Source organism: Salvelinus sp. IW2-2015, unplaced genomic scaffold (genome assembly GCF_002910315.2).
Source record: "Salvelinus sp. IW2-2015 unplaced genomic scaffold, ASM291031v2 Un_scaffold7889, whole genome shotgun sequence".
In the NCBI taxonomy this organism is placed as follows: domain Eukaryota; kingdom Metazoa; phylum Chordata; class Actinopteri; order Salmoniformes; family Salmonidae; genus Salvelinus; species Salvelinus sp. IW2-2015.
Genome location: NW_019949149.1, coordinates 16,436 through 23,849, shown reverse-complemented (window position 1 = coordinate 23,849; position 7,414 = coordinate 16,436). Strand labels below are relative to the sequence as shown.

Below are 7,414 nucleotides of genomic sequence, written 5' to 3'. Positions count from 1 at the left end.
TCTCTATAGGTCAGGGATTTCCACTGGGACTGGGAGGACAGCTGGGTCCCTGCCTGCTTCCTGCCCCGAGGCCTCCCCAGCCCAGCGTCCCCCCGCACGCCCTCCTCCCCTTACAACCTTAACTCCACCCCAACATGCACTCAAATAACACATTTTCTCTTTTGTGAGGAAAAAATTATGTATTCACCTTACTTGTTGGATATGTAACAATTGTCCTGCTAATGCTGTGTTTTATGGTCTCCACTCTAGCACCCTGCAGCCAGTCTGGGTGTTGAGGACATGGGTTATACTAGAGATAGCTTGAAGCTGACAACTGACTTGTGTTGGTGATAAAAACCTAAAAGCTAGCATTCTATAGACAAGATGTGGTGTGTGTGACTCGAGATAGAGAGCCTGGAAGAATTAAGAATAATGCCTCATTGTCTCATCTTCCTGGCATCTGGGAAACTAAGTAAAAGACCATCCTGTGTAGATAACCAAAGTGGCTTATGGGAAGGTTAGAAGTGACTGACTAAGCAATCTTGGTATCAGCTATATAAAAACTGTGCATCGTCTGTAAAGGCTAGACTATCAGCCTAACAGTCAGTCAAGACTGGTGGGCTAACGGTCTCATTATTGCAATCATTAATCGATATTAAATAAAGATGATTGTTTGAAGAAATGACTAAGACCAAGTCTCTCTCAGTACTGAATTTCCACGACACTTTTCTCTGGGAACGAAAAGCCAGTGACTGTGTTCATTATTTCATGACCCGCACCACTCCTGTCTCACTCAGGCATCCTGATGGGTCAGAGGTCAAAGCCCCCCCCCCACCAGGATAAACTGATGAAGGTCACCCAGACTGTCCGTCTCAAATTATATTTTAGAGTCACACAGAGCACAAAATGGCTTTAGGAAAAATGTCTGTATTCTTTGTCAACTTCAGACCTCTTCATTAAGATAATAGAATGGGCTGCATTTGCCGCTTCATTTCTAAAGGCATCTACAGAGACATCGGACTCTGCCACAAATCACATTGGTCTGGTTAGGGAACCCAGAGTGGTAGGACAAAGAAAAGCATAAGTAAGCTTTTACTTGGGCATCTCTGCAGGCAAATGAACCTTAATGAAATCATGGATGAATATGACATGGTAATTGAGTTACGGAGAGGGGAGGGCAGAACTGCAGCCAACTCCTACCTACTCCTGTCCTGTACCCATGGCTCCCTGCCACGACCTGAGCCCTCAATCTTCTCCTCAGGTGTGTGTGTGTGTGTGATAGTGTGTGTGTGTGTGGTGTGTGTGTGTGTGTGGTGTGTGTGTGTGTGTGTGTGTGTGTGTGGTGTGTGTGTGTGTGTGTGTGTGTGTGTGTGTGTGTGTGTGTGTGTGTGGTGGTGTGTGTGTGGTGTTGTGTGTGTGTGTTGTGTGTGTTGTGTGTGTGTGTGTGTGTGTGTGTGTGTTGTGTGTGTGTGTGTGTGTGTGTGTTGTTGTTGTGTGTGTGTGTGTGTATGTATGTAATGTAATGTTGTATATACATACACAACACACCACACACACACACACACACACACACATAACACCACACACACACACACACACACACACACACACACAGACACACACACAACCACACACACACACAACACACACACACACACACACACACCACACACACACACACACACACACACACACACACACACACACACACACCTCTCTCATTCTGAGAGATCATACAATATAATAGTACAAAATAGTCCCAGAATAATGTTACTGCTCGTGAGGTAGACCATCAGGCTGACTATAGAACACTAGGCCAAATCTGGGAGGGTTGATGACAATTCTAGCTGTGGTGTGTTCAATTCAAGACTCTGTCTCTCTGAGGATATTTATGCCCTGCCAATACATGAAATAGTACAGACAGACACAGCACTTTGTCAGCAGCTGCCTRCTGACAGCATCTTTTCTCTGCTTGATGCAGGTCCACTGCTGTGCAGTGTGTTCTCTTCCTTCCTGAGAGAACGTCAACAGAATTTCCTGAACTGTCAGTCTGCTCCCCACCACACACCAACCATCCAATCACTGTCAACGACCGAGGAGACTCCTCTACTCAGGGATGCTGACAAACCCCTGACTCCCAGCCCCATGTCAGACCAACCAGATGCCCTGACACTAACTAGAGAGTATTGACTCTGGTCAAAAATGTGTATGCAACCAATTTTTTACATTTGATTTGAGCATTTAATGTGAGTTCCTAGGCTGAGTAAATAGCTTGTAACAGTCAACAGCTTCCATTTTCTCATCTTTATTTTGTTCTCAATAATGCATGACTGTGTCAAACATGTCTGTGTCAAACATGTCTTAATTATGAAATCAGAGGAGTTCTGAAATCCTGATATGCGAGCGCATTCACCACCACCAAACATTGTGTAATGTTACCACATGCTACCAGTGTACCTACAGCATACAGTACACTCATATTAGCCAAACAAATGGATATTTAATGTGTTTATACACGGTGCAATGGATAATACAGTTATACCTGTCATATAAAAGTTGACATAATATTCAGTCATTACAGTTATACAGTTACATTAACAAGAACCATCAATATTTCTTTAAAAGCATATACCTTGTCGAGAGTTGACTAATATTTACTTACAGCATGTAGGCTTCATTCACAGCCTCCTTTGGCAAATGGGTTGCATTTTCAACTTGTAAGTTACAGTACCACTAACATGCAGATGTAACATTTAGAACAGTCTTGAAATTACATATTTTCATACATCCACTTTTACATGAGCAACAATATTTTCCTAAGTGTGGGTGAGGTTAAAGGTTGGCCTCCGTTGGCACGGCGACCTATAGCTTGTGGTAAAGAACAGCTTATCCTGAAATGTTCTCTTAAACTACTGAGGGAATACAGGAAGTAATGCAGACAACAACTATAGTGTTCAGTTCTCCACTGAGTGGTGCAGTAGTTCTGCTCCAGTTATKTAAGCAGGCAGACTGAAGGTATCAAGAGGAGTACTGCTATAAATACGAGACAGAAAGATGTCCAGAGCTTTCTAACTGATGCACCGTAGACTGTCATAAGGTTTCTCACCCTAACTATCGGAATTCACTTCCTACCAAATAGCAGCTAAAAACGCTTCCTGTTCGTGCAATGGGGAAATGATTTAAGAACATGTAGTAGTAGCAGTCATAATAACAGTTTGCCAGCCTTCACGTGTCATATCTCCCTGCAGACAGTAGTTCACTGGTCCTCCTCTTTACCTAGAGACTGATGGCATGAATCATCAACGTGTACAGTAAGCACTTCTGAGTGAGGAGAGGGATAGTGTAACAGTCAGTGTGCAGCACAGACTGGGTGGTCTCATCTGTGTTCTACAGTGGGTATGAGGGAGGATTTCTCTGAAAACCGCAAGCTACATTTTGTTAGTGGTTCCTGAGTTAAACCGTGGAAATGTCAATCTAAACTAAAGCAAAGCTGACCTTCCCACAATGTCCAGATTCTGAACGGCCCTCTTCAACTACAGTACAGTGCCATCAAAAGCTAATAGAGCTCACGGGCCTGGCTGTCCAAATGGCACACTATCCCCTATATAGTGCACTACTTTTAACCAGGGCCCATTGGACTCTAGTCAAAAGTAGTGCACTACATAGGGAATGGGGTGTCATTTGGGACAAGTCTGCTGTTCAGTTCTACCAGAAGGGAGGGTTCCCGGTCTATCAGCTTGGCTGCTATTTCCACAGGCAGCCATCTTGGCTAAATGCTACTACTGTACAGTACATAGCTTTACTGTTCTTCTGAAGAGGATCTGACCAAGGCTTAAGATCTGCCTCTCAGTACAGACTGACCAAGGCTTAAGATCTCCCAAATTCAGTACAGACTGACCAAGGCTTAAGATCTGACAAATTCAGTACGACTGACCAAGGCTTAAGATCTGCCTCTTCAGTACAGAGACCAAGGCTTAAGATCTGCCTCTTCAGTACAGACTGACCAAGGCTTAAGATCTGCCTCTTCAGTACAGACTGACCAAGGCTCTCAGAATCCTCCTGAATACTGTATTATTATAACATGCCCTCCTTTCCTGATTAGTAAAATTATGACATACAATATACTCCCTACGTACAATTGGAGACGTATACCTACTATAATATACACAGTACGAAGCTCATGACAACATAGTAAGATTTGTGATTGGTTAAATGCCCAGGTAGTGACATCTGTGGCCATGGTCACACAGCAATTTCAGCCTCATGCAACTGCTACAGTACATGACGTCATTGACGTTGCAGTAAAATACACAGCACCCTGCTTCTGATTGTTCAGACCTGGTTCTCTTTTCTTTAACAGTGCTACGTCGAGGTAAATATGGCTTCCGGCTCCACCCACGATCCTCACTTTCTCAGTGCTTTCCCATTGGCTGTCTCTCATTTGACCGCCTCTCATTCAGCGGCTGGTCCTATCAGGTGGGCAGAACCTCTTCATCTTGGATTGAGTTTTATTTAAGACAAAGTGAAATTGTCCAGTGCGAATGGATGAGGGGCGTTTTACTGGCCCCGGCCCCCTCCTCGGGAGCGACATGGCTTCAGCAGCGATACAACAGAGTTAGTGTGGTGTGTTTAGTTATTTTGTCAGGTTTAGTCCAGTTTGTCAACACTTCCTTTTGAGTCTCTTGTTGCAGTGTTGTTGTTGATCTTTGTTTTGCATTACCGTCATCCTTGTTCAGTACCAAGCAAACAAGACAAGAAGCATCCCACTGCTGTGTCCAGGTTCCTCCTCATGTAAAATACTTGCAGTTTGTAGAGTCAATGACACAGTACGGAGTGCATCTGAGACGACCATAAGACCTGGGAATCAAGGAGAATTAGAACCCTCTGTCAACTAATCATGACAAAAGCAGACAGTTACTGCTTCATAGGGAACACAAAGTTACATACAGTAAGATATGGAAAGCAGACAAGAATGGATCAAGCCAGTCAGACTACTAACCCTGGGAGATATGAGTTGCATGTCTGATAGCCAAAGTCCTTTCCATCACATTCCTCGGCACCGTCATAGCGATAACCATCTCCACAGTAAGCATGTTTACACTCTGAGGAGGAAGAGATGGAGAGAGAAACAAAGGAGAGAAAAACAGAGACACACGTAGAGAGACAGACACAGAGAGACAGATAGAGATCAATAGCCATCCAAACCAGACCGGTGTCTGTATGTCATCAATAGCATTATCATTAACAAGTTCATTTATACAAATCAACTTCCCATGCGGTAATCCAACCGACAACACCAGGATTCAACAAACGGAACCATCAGCAGAACCAAATCACGAATCTGGTTCATCCACTCTGATAACGTGACTTACTGACGCAGCCGTCGGTGACAATCCTATTCCCGTCGTCACATTCCTCCCCGTTGGGAATCTGAACGATCCCGTCGCCACAGTAACCCTCCTGTTCCGGAGCATTCTCCGTAGACTGGAAAGGCGTCAGCTGGAAGAAGAAAGTCTTTTACAGAGATTAGAAACTAAAACTAAGAAAAGAAATAAAACTGTAACTTAAAGATGAACCTTGCCAGGCAATACTGTAAGCACTTAGACATATCCCGTCTAGAAGATAGTGTATCAAGTGAGGTACCTGAATGGGCAGCCATCCGTTGGTGTCTTTGAAGTAAAGCGATCTCTGGTCTTTCCGGAAGGCTAGGGCATTGTCCGTATGAAGACGATCTAGTTCTTCTTGATTGTTACCACAAATATCTGTACGAGAAACAACAAAAGACACATTCTGGGTGAGACACAAAGACTAATTCGGCCATTAAGTGCCTTAGCTGAGGCAAGTTTCTGATTGGCAGTAAATGTGATCATGTGTTACTTGTGTTGCGTGCTCACCGCTGGCACTTTGGCTAGTCGCTCCTGGAACTATGTTCATCAAACTGTGGACTCTTGACACTAATGGAGTTACAGCTGCAAGGTCCAGGAAGACCTGGTAGCCCCCTCTCACCTTTCGTTCCAACCACGTAGATCCTGAACAAGAAAAACATTTAGATCATATATTATCAATGCAGGCATATGTACAAAAAGTGATGTACACATGACACCATCTCTATATCACAGAGAACCACATCAGAGACAGCCATGAGCGAGGTCACAGGGACTATATGTTATAAATACCTCAATTGAATTGCACTATCCTGGCCCCCTCGTCTATCTATCAAGTTGGTAAAGCAATCAACTTAACTTGCGCAGACACCTGAACAAGACACTGGCTGTAACAGTTTAACTACATGGTGACATAATGTTTGTAAATATGTAAGGAGCTTCTTGGCCCACTATTGAATTCGTTTTAAGGACATGATGTCATGGCTTTAGCATCCGTCCCATCCCAGTCACCCCCGCCACCCCCCTCATGGTATCTGTTCACCTCCAGGGGGGGGGGGGGGGGGTGATCAGGTTCCTCTGAACCTAAATAAGCTCTCTGGTGTTACCTCCTGCTGTGTTTTAATGTCTGCTTCCTTTCACTGATGCTGACACGGGAGGCTGCCTGCCTGAAGCTTCTCACACCCATCCCTGAAGCTTCTCAGACCCATACCTGAAGCTTCTCACACCCATCCCTGAAGCTTCTCACACCCATCCCTGAAGCTTCTCAGACCCATCCCTGAAGCTTCTCAGACCCATCCCTGAAGCTTCTCACACCCATCCCTGGAGCTTCTCACACCCATCCCTGGAGCTTCTCACACCCATACCTGAAGCTTCTCACACCCATCCCTGGAGCTTCTCACACCCATCCCTGAAGCTTCTCAGACCCATACCTGAAGCTTCTCACACCCATCCCTGAAGCTTCTCACACTGACAGGACCCCATATTAAACCTCAAAATGTACTTTCCAGTGAGATTCTCCATTGGGCCTTTCTTTTAATTACAGGACAAGGTTTAATAATCTAGGTCTGAGAAACTAGCCTTCAGAGTCCAGAAAATGGGCAGAGCCTCCAACAAAGAACAAACCAATAACTCTAAATCTGACTCGATGTTCTTCCCTAGAATTCATCCAGCTACACACTCAGCCTGCATATACACAGACTGGCAACAGATTAGCATGTTATCCCAGCCACACTCCCTAGCCCTACAGCGGTCTCTAAAGAAGCGAAGCTCAGATGGGAGAGCCGATGGAGGTGGAGTCCTTACCTGAGGCTGGGAGACCTGGGGGACCAGGGTGGCCTGGGGGCCCCTGAGAACCTGCTGGACCTAGAGGGCCGATAATCCCATTGTCGCCCTTCCCTCCCTGATTAATCAGACAAGATAAACACCACATGTAAAAACATCAACAGACAAACATATGGTAAACCTTCAGTGGTCAAAACATGTCACCACATCATAGTGATTTGAAAGAGGGCGGCAAGTAGCATAGTGGTTAGAGCGTTGGACTAGTAACC

General features: G+C 44.9%; 2 long non-coding RNA genes across 2 annotated transcripts; both read right to left on the bottom strand.

The window, feature by feature from the left end:
- Positions 1-2,268: 2,268 nt before the first annotated feature.
- Positions 2,269-4,538, bottom strand: LOC139027173 (uncharacterized). Its single transcript, XR_011479224.1, has 2 exons — positions 3,942-4,538; positions 2,269-3,908 (listed from the first exon to the last, which is right to left on the bottom strand). It is a non-coding gene; the product is annotated as an uncharacterized lncRNA (long non-coding RNA).
- A 187-nt stretch (positions 4,539-4,725) lies between these two features.
- Positions 4,726-5,724, bottom strand: LOC112079407 (uncharacterized). The gene is made up of 4 exons (XR_002895934.1): positions 5,623-5,724; positions 5,352-5,478; positions 4,979-5,081; positions 4,726-4,836 (listed from the first exon to the last, which is right to left on the bottom strand). It is a non-coding gene; the product is annotated as an uncharacterized lncRNA (long non-coding RNA).
- Positions 5,725-7,414: the final 1,690 nt, after the last annotated feature.